The sequence below is a fragment of the Zingiber officinale genome, chromosome 4B (genome assembly GCF_018446385.1).
Source record: "Zingiber officinale cultivar Zhangliang chromosome 4B, Zo_v1.1, whole genome shotgun sequence".
Taxonomy (NCBI): Eukaryota; Viridiplantae; Streptophyta; class Magnoliopsida; order Zingiberales; family Zingiberaceae; genus Zingiber; species Zingiber officinale.
In genome coordinates this window covers 93926005-93940733 of record NC_055993.1, presented here as the reverse complement: position 1 = coordinate 93940733, position 14729 = coordinate 93926005, and the positions used below count along the sequence as shown (strand labels likewise).

Below are 14729 nucleotides of genomic sequence, written 5' to 3'. Positions count from 1 at the left end.
TCTCCTGTGGATCCACGGTATACCCCTACTGGTGACCATGTGTCTCAATCATCTCACAGAAGATAATCAAAATACGCACTACTGAATTTCACATATAAATGTTCCTGTTGAAATATCCTTAGAACTATGCGAAGATGGTGTATGTGATACACGTCAGATCGGGAATAGATCACCACGTCGTCAATAAAGATAACGGATACTGATCCAATATCCTGGGGATACCCAAATCATCGAGTCCATGATAACATCTAGTGCACTATAAGCCTAAATGATAAAACCAAGAACTTATAATGTCCGTACATTAGACATCCTCAACCATAAGATCCCCAACAATAAACACCAAGGAATATATCATCAAATGTGAGAGCAACGCTCCATCACAAGAAAAACAACATATGTGGGAGCAACGCTCTACCACAAGCAATCCTCAATATGTGGGAGCAGCTCTCCACCACAAACGATTCATAATATGTGGGAACAATGCTCCACCACAACAATCTATAATATGTGGGAGCTACGCTCCACCACAAACAATCCATAAATGACCAAGACATCTAACTATCTAGCTAGAGACTGCATGTGATCACTCTACCACAAATCACTATGGGCAGCCAAGGGTATAACAACCTAATAAGCATATCAAATCCTCTGTCAACTCCCTCAACATCGTAACAGGCCACTCACCAGTAGGAGAATTAGTTGACAGGGTAATACAACCAATGACATAATGTAGACACTCAACCTAGGTAGAATCATCATGATACTACCAATAATACACCCGACACATGTGCATACACTACATCGGTATGATCGGCATAATCCTCCAATTAGTACACACCAAAATACACTTATAACATAGGTATAAATCAACATGATACCTCCAACAATACATACCGAACCCGTGTGCATATATCGACGTAGGTATAATCGACAATACACCTCAAACAATACTCACCTAACATATATACACATACTCCAAGAGTATAATCAACGTAATACTTCCAACAAATCATAATAGACACGGGTGTACACATAGAGTAGATATAACCAACAATATACCTCCCATAGTACACCAAACACATGCACACATACCATCACACAAATTTAAATCGACAAGATACCTCCAATAATATACCAAACAGATGTATACATACTACAACACAGATTAAATTGACAAGATACCTCCAATAATACAATCAGACACGTACACCTAACCACATAGGTATAATCTACAAGGAACCTACAATAACCATAACTGGATATGTATACAAACACTACTTGCAAATGGACAATCTACCACAGGACTCCTACAACACATACTAATCATGTGTACACACAACATAGATATGCATAATCAATACATTAACCCAATCAACCAGACAATCCCTATGCTACCTACTCTCTTGGGTTAGTGGTATACCTCAAAAATCAAACATAAGTAACATGCAGGAATACAACAATCAATAGACAATCCAAAGTAAAGCAGCCTAATCATCTAGTAATATCCATGCTCTAAGTTCAAAAGAACTAATAGAGAAAGAAAGAAATACCCGCCATGGTTCAACATTGCACGTCTATGTTGTACCACTATAGAGACTATACCTAATGAGGAAAATTTATTATCATATATCTTAAAGTGAAACAAACTAGTCATGTCCTCACACACCTATCTTCTAGCGACCCACTCTCATCATGGGGTACTAGCGAGATGTAGAAATATCTTACCATCCTACAAAAAGTGTATCACAACTGAAATTCAAGGTATCTCTTGATTTTCGAATCGATAATCAATAACACTCCAAATAGTAGAGATACAATCAATCCATGAGATATGAGTATAAAACCCTACTAATCCCAAGGTACATCGAGGATATCTAATCATCTCCGATCAGTCCATGAGTCAGGATCCCCCATGGAACAACCTTAGGCTAGTCGACTGATTATCGTCTTATAAACCATCATGCTACCTAAAGAGATAGAGGATTACTCTCTCTCCAAACACCTCAAAGTAATCACCAAGTGATGTCTGGATCTCTAGTATCATCATATGCTTCCTTCACGTGGTACCTGATCACGTAAAGGTTATGCAACTATCTTCAACTTTCTCATGCCAATACAAATCATGTATCTGAATGTACTCTCCCAATTATTCTCATAAGTGTTAAGCAGGTAGCTCTACACTTTTTTACATCAGTGGGGGCCACCCAGCTGATTGTACCTTTTAAGTCATCTGACTAGGTACAGACAGTCCATGGTCAAAGTCCCCATGGAATAGGATACATCGATCCTTTTATAGACTGACCAAGCCGACAATGGTATATGGCTAATTCAGTCTTTTCCACGTTGGTACAAGCCATGTATTTAAATGTGCTCAAGATATCTAACTAAGCACGAATAACCCAAAGATTAGAACCTCTAAAAATAGAGTATGACGGTTCCCTACTGATCGGACCAACAAAATAAATCGGTCATCTACTAACTAATCCAACAAGAATACATTAATCCTCCACAAAGCAACTATGGTAAATCGATCCACGACTACCCAAGTCAACAAGTGTAAATCAGTCTTCTACTGACCGATCTAACAAGAGTAAATTAATTATCTACTGACAAAACTAACTAAGTTAAAAAAGTATTCTACGGGCTAAGTCAACATGAATATGTAGATACTATCCATTACCCAGCTAATAATAGCATAGACTAGTATGTGCCTCCATCTCCTAACTAACCAGTGGTAACAGAGGCTAAAACTACTGGTGGTATGATATGAAAAAAAATCACCTGAGACTGTAATCCTTGATATCTATTAAGGTTGACCATGATCAGTGGTTGACCCATCACATGTAATATATGTTACAACAACCAGACAGGTACTAATTGTTGGATCGTAAGCATTCGATAGAGGGGGGTGAATATTGATTCAAAAATTATCGAGAATACGCAGCAGAAAATAATAAAGTGAATGAAAGAGCGACACAAGTAGTTTTACTTGGTTCGGAGCCTGTGTCGACTCCTACTCCAAGGTCCGCACGCAAGGGTGCTTTCGATGGGCAATTTACTAGTAATTCGAAATAGTTGTGTACAAATGAAGTACAAAAATGCTATAAAAAGAAATAATACTGACAAAAAGAAGGAATTAAAGAAGCAACACTTTGTCAGAATATCTTCGCAATGTCGCAGGAGCACAAGAGAGCGAATCGTGAGTTGTTCTGACTCCAGCCTTGACGCTCCTTATATAGGAGGTTCGGGGCGCCTGGAACCTCCAGGACGCCCTGAATATGACGTAGCCGAGTCAACCAGGGCGCTCCGCATGGCGAGATGACGTTGTGGATAAAAGTTCACCTCCTGGCGGACCTCTGGGCCCCCGAACCCTTATTTTCCAGCAGATTCCTTCCTGCAAGAAAATGTTAGTCCGGAGGCAAATATAAGATATATCCTGCAACACAGAGTATTAGCACAATTTAAAATTAAGCAGAATATTAATTAGATTTCGTCTCTCCGAGACTGAAATCTAGTCAAGATCTCGACTTAGAGTTCTGAAATGGTTATAAGTCAGATCGGCGCCTAAGTTCCCTTCCCAGGAACGCGTCCTCACAGTCACTCCCCTCCAGTGACTTACCTTCACTTACCTACCAGACGTCCGATCAGCCCTTCGACCCATCTGGGCTTCGTGCCAGCTATCCGGCTAGCCTGTCGACCTAGCTGGACTTCCCTGCAACACTGAGTTAGCACAGTATTAACAGCATTCAAGTATAACATAGGGTTACCTAGTTTCACTCACTAGGACTTCCATTGCCTGACTTCACTCACCAGGACTTCCTCCACCTAGCTTCACTCACTAGGGCCTGGATTCACTCACCAGGACTTCCTTCACCTAGCTTCACTCACTAGGGTCCGACTTCACTCACCGGGACTTCCACCACCTAGCTTTACTCACTAGGGCTTAGATTCACTCACCGGAACTTCCACCACCTAGCTTCACTCACTAGGGCTCGGCATCACTCACCGAGATTTCCACTTTGCCTAACCTTTGGTTAGGACTTACCTTTGCTAGTCATCTAGTCCTGACTAGACTTCTCTCTCCCAAACATCAAGTCCTGTTTGGGTCAACTCTTGGTCATATTGTCAAACATCGAAACTCTAGAAGTCAATTGCACCAACAATCCCCCCCCCCTTTTTGATGTTTGATAATTTTCTTAAGTTAGGCTTGAGTCTTTTAAGGGTTAATTCTCAAGATTCGAAAAAGTTTGAGAGTAGGTTAGGAACTTAACTTAAGATTGTTCTAACTTAAGATATCACTCTCCCCCTTTGGCACATATCAAAAGGATATGAACTTAAGGGTTAGTTTCTATTAGGTTTTGCACCAACAATGTGCGAAAAACTTTTTGAAAGTGAGTTTTCTAAGTGACAAAAGTGACTTTTGAAAGTTTAAGTTACTTTTTGATAGTGTATTTTCAAAATATTTTTCAAAGTGTTTTCATAAAAATTTGTAAAGCAAAGAGTAATTTTGTAAAAGATTATGAAAATAATTTTTCAAACTTAATTTCAAAGATTTTCAATAGTAATTTTTAAAGATTACTTTTAGTCTTTCAATCAGGGCTCCCCCTTAACTTGATACATTCTTAGGACTTCTTATTAACCACAAGTAAAACTTCCTATGTATCTAGGGGGTTGATTCGAATTAAAAGAACACAAAGTTTGAAGGTAAGTTTTCAGAACATTTTTTTTTAAAAAAAAATTGAAAGTGATTGTGCACCAAAACCTTTTAAGAAGACTTTGTCAACTTAAGTTTTAAAATGTTTACTAAGTAACACAGTAATTTTTCAAAATATGTTAAGTCGTAATGATTTTTGAAAAATGTTAACTCCATAACTCACTTACCAGAATGAGTTAAATTAGGCAATAAGTACACCAAATAAGTTAAATTAATCATCAATCCAACATAACCATTTCACAAAAAGTTAAATTAGGCTAAGCATAATGTTAACTCCATAACTCACTTACCAGAATGCACAACTATTAATTCACCATCGGAGAAACTCACTGCCCGCAAAGATGGATGGAATTAGGTGAAGCTGCTGCCCCCAAACAATGACCTCAAGTCAACACCACATCAAGACTTAATACCCAAATCAAAAGCTAAGGTAGAACACCTACCTCTATTAATCCAACCCATAGTAGAATGGGTGGCCTGCGTCAGTGGCATCAACGTGCGGGGAGGTCGTGCGGGCTCGACGTAGATGATGGGTAATGTTGACACTAGAAGATTGGGCGAAGACGACTCCCAAGGATGCAATGAAATCACAAGAGAGAAAAAAAAAGAGAAAATAATGGTGGCTCTCACATGGTCGGCAGCTAGATCAACGCAGCCAACAATGGCAGCGCCGTCACTGCGCTGGACTCACACCAGAAGAGTCGACTAACGCCTGTTGCCACGGATAGGGTGATGGCCTACTCTCCCACCGCTGGATCAGGAGCGGCAGCGTGGCTGAGTTGACGATGACGATCAACGATGCAGAGATCAGGAAGAGGGGAGAGAGATCGGGAAGACAGGAACTCGACCGGCGGTGGATCGGAAGCTTGAGCACAGTCGGGTGAAGTGACAGCATCAAAGCGAAAATGCGAGGGAGAGGGCACGGTACTAAGGCGACAACTGGCGGTGGCGACTGGTGGCGTGGTGTGGTTTGGTCTAGCGATGACGCAAGAGAGGAAGGCAGAGGATTGGGTGGAGGAGGGCGCGAGGAAGAGGGAAATCGGCGAAGATGGGAGAAGGGAAAAGGTTAGTGCAAGGTAATCTCAAGGGATATTAATATAGGAAACTATATGTTAATTAAAATAATCAACTCCCACTTAGGGGATATTCCAAACGGGTTTTCTCCAAGCCTATAAATTCATTCCTGCAAAGTACATCCTACTAGCTCCGATAAATTCCTAGCAAATTTCTAAAAATCCCTAAAAATTTCCTTATGGTTATTCGCTCTTTTTTTTGGGTATTTTACAATGGCTATTGAACTATTATTATATAGTGTTTGTGTTGGATATTATTATCCCTATTAGGTGGACTTATTTGTAAGTTGCATATGTGAATACGATCTGAATCCTTTAAAGCAATCTAACTTAGGCTTATTGGGTTCGGTTGTTGGATGTAGACCTTGTATGTGTAGAACCTTTAGTTCCCATCTATTGTCATCTATATGTTGATAATAGATGTTCAGTATATATATATATATATATATATATATACTTATAATACCCCATCTATTATTATCTATGGGCTGATAATAGATGTCCACTATATATAGAGTTGGTCCCCAAGGGCTTATCGAATCATCCTAACATAGTTTCTTATTTTCATTAACAAGAAGCTTTACAGCGCCCGCTGCATCTTCTTCCACAGAAATCAAGCCGAAGATACTAAAGACAAGGATATGGCTCTTCAATCAAGTTCCTTGTCTATTATGTTTAGTTATTTATTGTTCTTATGTCATGTTTAATTGATGAAACGAAGATCCATGCTCATATGGTCCTGTATTTCCTATATGTGAATTCTTATACGGTTCTTAGAATCCATGTGGCTTAGGTTTTATATGAACTATCAATTGGTATCAGAGCGAAGTTCTGTTTCGTCATTTTCATTGGCAATAAAATTTAAATTTTTCATTGATGTGATGTTTGTATGTTAGATCAAGTTTTTCTTAGTTAATACAAATTTTTAATTGTCAAAAATCATACGAAGAATGACGAAAAACCATCACTGTTTAACCTAATTTTAGGTAAAATTGTGATGGTTCAATTGATTACTTTGGTCGAGTAATCGATTACCAAGCCTAAAATTTTGAATAAAAAATGATTGAAATTTAATCGATTAATAATCTTAAACTCATGATTATGACAATTATCAATCAATTAGATTTATTTTTAATCAATTGAAATTATTTGTTTCTCGATTAACTTTCTGTTTGTTTGTTAATCGTTTAATGTTTCACGATGAAACAGTATTGTTTCAACGTGAAACAGTCTTTCATATTAAAAACAATAAGGGTGTGTTTAGTTTGTACATTTTCTATTTTCATTTTCAGAAAAACGCGCGTTTTCTAGAAAATAGGAAATGACTTTTAGACATTTTCTATTTTTTTAGAAAATACTATTTAGTTTTTTAGAAAAACATATATAGAAAATACAAACCAAACATCATTTTTCAAAAATACATATTTTTCAGAAAATGAAAATGAAAAACGTACAAACCAAACACACCCTAATTGTTTCAACGTTTTGTTTTCACGTTGAAACCATAGACGAAGAATAAAAAAAATATATTAATATTAACTGTTTCATGTTGAAATACTAAAGAAAAAAATGCATTAAATATTTTTTTAAAACACAATAATTAAGGGATTAAATAGTATTAAATAATACTATTTAATTATAGAACTCACACAAAATTTTAAAGAGTTCTATATATATATAGTCATATATAATAGGCTTTCGGATCGATTGGGATAATCGATTGGATCATATGGATCGATTATCATAAGGTATCAATCGATTAATAAGCCTAATTTTATGTTGCTAAGGCTGATTAAGTAATTTCTGTTCAAATTAAGTTCCTAAATTTTTTTTGAATTTATTCACACAATGTGCTACTAAGTTGAACTAATGTGTTAGCCCAAAAGAAAGCACTTTAGGTAGGTTTAGTGTATTTTATGTTAGTAGACGTATATCTATGCTAAAAGTAATCGGCCCAAAGGAAGATTACTTTTATGCCAGATATATACATAGGGTAGCTTACAACTATGTAACAAAATATTATTTTGTTCAGATCGTGCACAAAATATGTCGACCCAAAGGAAGACATATTATGTGGCCGATTAAGGTTGTTGTGAGCTATGTACCAAAATATAACTCATATAAAGTATCACATTATGCGCACAATGGGTCGGCCTAAAGGAAGACACATTGCGTGACCAATTAAAATTTGAGTTATATTAGAGGGTATCGCTAACAAATAATGTGTCAGCCCAAAGGCAAACACATTATGTTGTACTTGGTATCTCATAAAGAGCCCATTTATATGCGTCTAAATTTTATTTTATTTGCATAATTTTTTATTACTTATATGTTCTTGGTTTTAGTTAAATCGTGAGCTTAAATAAATTTCTCTTTAATTTCAGTGCAATCTGTAACTGCCGGCATTAATAACAACCTAACACTAACTGGTTCGAATTTTGCGGAATGGAAAGAATACGTGACCATAGTCTTAGGCTGCATGGACTTAGACTATGCATTAAGGAATGATTGTCTCGCACCTCTAACCAATGCTAGCACTATAGAGTAGAGGACTAAATTTTAACTGCGGGAGAAATCAAATCACATGTGTTTGAGTATCATGAAGCTTTCTATACTGACACCGATAAAGGGCTCAATAACAGAGGGAGGAGATGCTAGGAGTTTCCTGAACCAATTAGCAGATTGATTCACCTAAAATGAAAAGGTCGAGACTACCACACTTCTTATGTTATGGAGATGTCCGATATAGCGACAAGTCTGAAAGCACTAAAACTCGATATGTCTGAGGTTAAGGTTCACTTCTTTTAAGATATCATACAATACTCAAAAGGAAAAGTGGATAATGAATGAGTTCATTGTTCAATGCGTGCAAGATGAATGGAGACTAAAGATTGAGACATCTAAAACTGCTCACTTAGCATCTGGTTCTCAAAGTGCAAGCAAGAAATGAAAGAGGATCAATAAAGGAAAAGGAAAGTAGACATCAGATTCTGGGAGTTTTTTAAATTTTTGTTAGTTTGGAAGTTAATTTAGCTATGGCACCCCCTGACACTTGGTGGATAGATACTGGTGCTACTACTCACATAAGTGTCACTATGTAAGGTTGTCTTAGGAGTCGTCATCTGCTTAATGGTGAAAGATACATCTATACAGAAAATGGCAAGAAAGCTAAAGTAGAGTTCATAGGTGTTTTTTTTGTGGCTTAATTTAGGAGCTGATGTCTTTCTAAATTTAGAAAATACATTTATTGTATCGTCTTTCAGACAGAACTTAATTTCAATTTCTTGTTTGGACAAATCAGGTTATTCTTATTCATTTGAAAATGAAATGTTTAGTATTTTCTTTAATTCAATTTTGATTAGCAATAGTTCGTTAGTTGATAAGCTTTATAAATTAAACACCTTTACTCCTACAGTTGACAATGTGATAATACCACTACAACAAAAACTGCAAACGACAACGGATATTATCCGTTGTCGTAGGTCAAAAAACCGTTATAACTGAGGGTGTTGTAGAATGTATTGCCCTACGACAACGGTTTTGAATCCGTTGTCTTTGTAGACATTTGACAACGGTTTTTATCCGTTGTTGTTTATATGCTCAAAATTTGGCTACGAAGGATACGACAACGTTTTAAAACCGTTGTGGTAGATAATTTCAACAATAGAAATAAAACGTTGTTGTAGACATTTTTTACAACAGATATAAACTGTTGTGGTAGATAATATTTGACACATTTTGTTTTTTTTTACAACAGTTTTAATATATTTTACAACGGATAAAACCGTTGTCTTTTATCACTTTTTAAAAAAAAAATTCGTTGTGGTTTACCTAGTTTTTACAACATTTTTAACTATTGTCTTTAATGTTCATTAATACCAAACAACCAATCTTATTTTACTAAGCAAACCACCAATACAAAACTAAATATTTACTACATTAAATCCAAAATAAACATCCATATATAATTCATCTTGTAGCCACATATACAAAAATATATAAAATGAGTTGTTACTCATCAAAATACACATGTTTTCCATTACTCTCCATATACATTAAATCACATGTTTTCCATTTGTTGTTCTCCATATGGCTTTTAATTTACAAATTAGCAAGGCAAGCTACATCCTAACAAAGCTCACTTCTTGCATCAAAAAAACTCAAGCCTCACGAATTGCCCAACCTGCAAGAGAAAATTTAACAAAACTTATCAAATTCCAGAATTCCAAAAGGAGAATGTAATTAACCAATCTGTAGTGCATAGAAGGCAAAAACAAACCAAATGAAGGAAACAAAAAGAGGTGTTTATTAGAGAATAACAGTACATGGAATCTACTAGGAGCAGTGATACCTAGCTTAGCATAGTTTATTAAATAATTAGCATTGCATGCAACTAACATTATTTAAGTGAACTATCATCCAAGATCAATAGAATCCATGCAAAGCACATTACATCCATTAACATCTTGAAACAAAATATTCATGCAATTTTCTGTGCCATTTTCCAGACTGCATTACCTTTGAGATCTGGTAGGCACAATATGCTTTTCCATTTTGCAAGTAACAAGTTTCCAGGAGCTGCAAATTGATCTGCAATAAATAGACCCATCACAAAAGCATAAGTGAAATAATTGAAGGAGGATGTTTGTGAGTGCATATATAGGAGAGGAAGGGGGGTTCAATCTACATAGCATAATTGTAATATTGAAAAGTATCAGTGCTGGTTCCGTCTAACTTTGTTAGATATGAAAATCCTGATATCTCCATATATAGCTGGTTATCCAAAATATGTCACAATATGCTGTCCCTAAACGTGCATTCGGTTTTTACTAGCTAGAGCTTTGAAAATATAATACAAGATCCATACCAGAATAAGATTTCAGGATCATTTGCCAAGATTCACATGTTAAATATATATAAAGATTCAAGGTGGTAAGATGTGTTTGCTTATTTGTCTAGGTGGTGCAAGAGTGCAAAGAAATATATGAGAACTCACTTGTAAACGGTAACCCTCCGAAGACAGGATTCCTCTTCGGTAGAGTCAAGTGTCTGGCAGCACCCAAAGGCTCAATATGGAGGAAGCTTGGTCAATAAAGCATTAATGGTTGCATGGAGCCACTTCACCATTCAACTTCATAGCTACTGTAGTATTCTTTTATGCTAATTCTTCTCAATCTTTTTACACTTCATTCTATGCAATTTTCTAATGGCATCTCAGCTGAATATTTGAATGTCTGTTGCAAATAGAAATATTAGTGACAGTTGTAATATTTCATTGACCAAAGTTTGTTGTACCTTGTAAACTGTGGATATTTAGAAATCCAAAGATGATGCATGCGTATTTTTATTGATAGATTAACTGATCTAGTCTGTTGGTCACTGGCTTTATATTGAAGTCAATTTAAATCCAAATATTATTTCACTTACCTGATAGTCCAAAGAAGAGGGCAACATCACCATCTTTGTCCATATTGTTGCTAGAGTGCAGGGAGAGAATGTTTTTTTAGGCATTAGATAGTGCATCACACCGAACAAACCCTTCTTCATCTCCCCGGCATACTGTGTGCCAAGGATGACCATTTTTTTCCTATCAAGATTAAGATCAATGCTGGTGGAGGTAGTCAAGTAGTGTGTGTATCGATTACATGGAAACTGGCCAGCATTGTAAATTGTGAAGTCCGGAGTACTGAAATCCTCCAGTTCTTCAGGCGTAGGACGAATGCACCTGCGATCCTTCCAATTATTTCATGCAAAATAGAGTTTTTCTTCTTCTAGTTTACATGTTTTCCCTTGGCATTAAGGAGAGAAAGAGGAGCTAGTTAGCTCACTAACACTAATATATGCATATGTATGATCCAGCCTACTACTAACACAACTATGATTCACTACTAGAGATCAACAGAACCAACGCAAAGATGACTTATCTGGATAACTGTCGAACTGTAGAATTGAAGAGCATCTTTAGCATTCTTATTAGTAGTATTTTTCACTTACATGTTGTGCATGAACAGGGAATGATAGGCTCTTGTAGAGACAATTTGAATTTTGATTCGATGCTCGGGATCCCAGTTGAGGAATTGGTCATTCACAAATACCTTGTATCATTCAAATGGCATATTAGGATCTATGAGGAATTACATCAAACACTTGATGTGCATGTGTACCTTATCCAAAGAGTTGAGGTAATCGACAACCCTCTCTCTGTTCACCAGGAAGGTGTGCTCATCCATCTCTATGTTCGGTGAGCCTTTGCATGAATAGTGCACATACATTTTGAGAAGGAACCATCAATGGAAGGATCATGAATTAGTTGTGTGGACTTACTTTCCCCACCAAAGCTCATTGGCAGTGGTTTCATCCTTGACGACGTGCTTGTCCCTCGGCGAACGGCCAGTCTTCGTGCCAGACAAGGTAACCAAGGCTCCAGTCGATGTTATGAATGATCCATGTTCATGTTTTATGGCTTGCTCGTAGAGTTCTACAAGGAATTCGTGATTCTTTCAATGAGAATGAAATGTGATGATTTGAGTGATGAAGAGGAGATGAGAGCAGATACCGGGCGGGGAGAGGTTGTATAGGACATGGGTAAACTTGAGGGTGTTGTTGCTGACGCTGATGGTCGGCATCAAGTAGTGGTGGTGCTCGGCGGCGACCTTGGTCGCCTCCTCCTTCCTAGCCGGATCGCCCCTCACCACCTTCGGCCTTGTCTCCCTCGTCAGCGACACCAATGAATCACTGCGCATAGCACGATTTCATTACAAGAAACGTGGGAGAAAGATTGGATTCCACCTTCTTGTTCTCAAGAATTGTTTCCATTTAGGTTTAGAAAAATCGATCCGGCAGTAGCCCACCAGTATACGGCAAGGAATCTGGATGTTTCCCCCTTTTTTTATTATTGAGAAAGAGATGTTTGTTTGGAGATTAAATATTGACCTGATGGATTGGAGCTGGAGCTTCTTGCGCTCCTCCTCTGAGATGGTGGCGAAGGCAGCATTGCCCTGCTGCGCGCCGTCCTTGATGGGGATGGTCTGTGCCGACCTCTTCTTCTGCAGGGAGTGCAGTTCATCGATGGTCTTCGCCTTCACCGGCGGCGCGCTATAGTCGTGGCAGATCCCGTTCTCCGGTTTCTCCCTCCCGTGTGTCTGGATCTTCGGCAGCCCATTGGAGAACGCCGCCACTCACCAGGAAACGAGAAGGAGCACAACGTCGTATGAGGAGAGGGAAAGATAAATGACTTAGGTTTGGGAATGAGAAAACACGGCGCCGAAAAGAAAACAGCGAGGGAAAGGAAAACAGCGAAGGGGGGAAATGACCAAATTCAATTACAACAGTTTTTTCAAAACTGTTGTCGTAGCCGCTAAAAACGCGGATAAAGACAACGGTTTATAAAACCGCTGTAAAAAGTGTTGTCGTTTTACTCAATGACAACAGTTTTGCTAAAACCGTTGTCTTTTATATTTAATGGAGAGTTCAAAGACAACGGTTTTGGAAAAAACCGTTGTCTTTGAGCAAATACGCAACGCTTTCTCTTAAAACCGTTGTCGTAGGGGTGTTGTCGTTTGCAGTTTTTGTTGTAGTGTACATAGTATAGGTATGAAACGTAAATTGACTAACGAGAATTCTTTCATGTTGTGGCATAGGCGTTTAGGACATATATCCAAACAACACCTAAAAAGGTTAATGTCACATGAAATTCTTGATTCCCTTGACATGTCAGACTTTGATATCTGCATAGAGTGTGTTAAGGGAAAGACCACTAATAAAAGGAATAAAGGGGCTAACCGTTGTAGTGACGTTTTGGAGCTAACACATACAAATATTTGTAGACCATTCCCTAAGACATCTTGGAATGGACACACATATTTTATTAGCTTCATAGACGACTATCCCAGATTTGGCTATCTGTACCTTATTGATGAGAAATCATAATCTTTGGACATGTTCAAAATTTTCAAAGCCGAAGTTGAACTTCAATTAGGTAAGAAAATTAAAGTTGTCTAATCTGACCATGGAGGTGAATATTACGATCAATATGATAGATCAGGTAAATAACATCCAGGACCTTTTGCGAACTATCTTACTGAGTGTGGGATTGTGCCTCAATATACCATATCTGGTACACCCAGTCAGAATGGTGTAGCTAAGCATCACAATCGAATCCTAAAAGACATGGTAAGAAGTATGATGACTTTCACTTCTTTACCAGAGTCTTTGTGGGGTGAAGCACTCAAGACTGTAGTTTACCTACTCAATAGAGAACCTAGTAAGACAGTAACTAAAACCCCATTCGAATTGAGGACAGATAGAAAGCCTAGCATTAGGCATTTATATGCTTGGGATTGTCTAGATGAAGCTAGGCCTTCCAGGCCTAATGGAAGGAAAATGAACTCAAGAATAGTTAGCTGCAATTTTATAGGTTATTCTGAGAAGTCAAGAGGGTATAAATTTTATGATCCCTCTAATAGATCCTTCTTCAAAACGTTAAATGTCAAGTTCACTGAGGACAATGGGAGTGATAAGGTAAGGGAAATATTTTTTGAGGAATTCATTGGCAATCCTCATGTGGTCACTACTAGTGCAATCAGTAGTGGTATAGTTATTATACCGCACATTATGAGTATCACACATCTAGTGAGAGTAGTGAACCAAGATATTTCCATGATATCTCCAATATTGGAGGAGTCTGCCACTGAAATTGAAGTATTGCCTCATGTTGATGAGCAAATACCTTAACTACTTCAAACACAAGTGCCTTTAAGGCGATCCACAAGGGAACGGAGAACCACGAATTCTCATGATTATGTTTATCTCCAAGAGCATGACTTTGACATAGGGTTGGAAGGTGATCCTACATGCATCTTTCCACCCCACCGATCCGCATGATTATTTTTCTATAATCGAAGGGGAAGGTGAACCCAGGGGGTTCGGGCCGCGGTTGGGGC

General features: G+C 37.7%; 1 pseudogene; it reads right to left on the bottom strand.

The window, feature by feature from the left end:
• Positions 1-11001: 11001 nt before the first annotated feature.
• On the bottom strand, positions 11002-13618 carry LOC121978400 (annotated as a pseudogene).
• Between the last annotated feature and the right edge of the window lie 1111 nt (positions 13619-14729).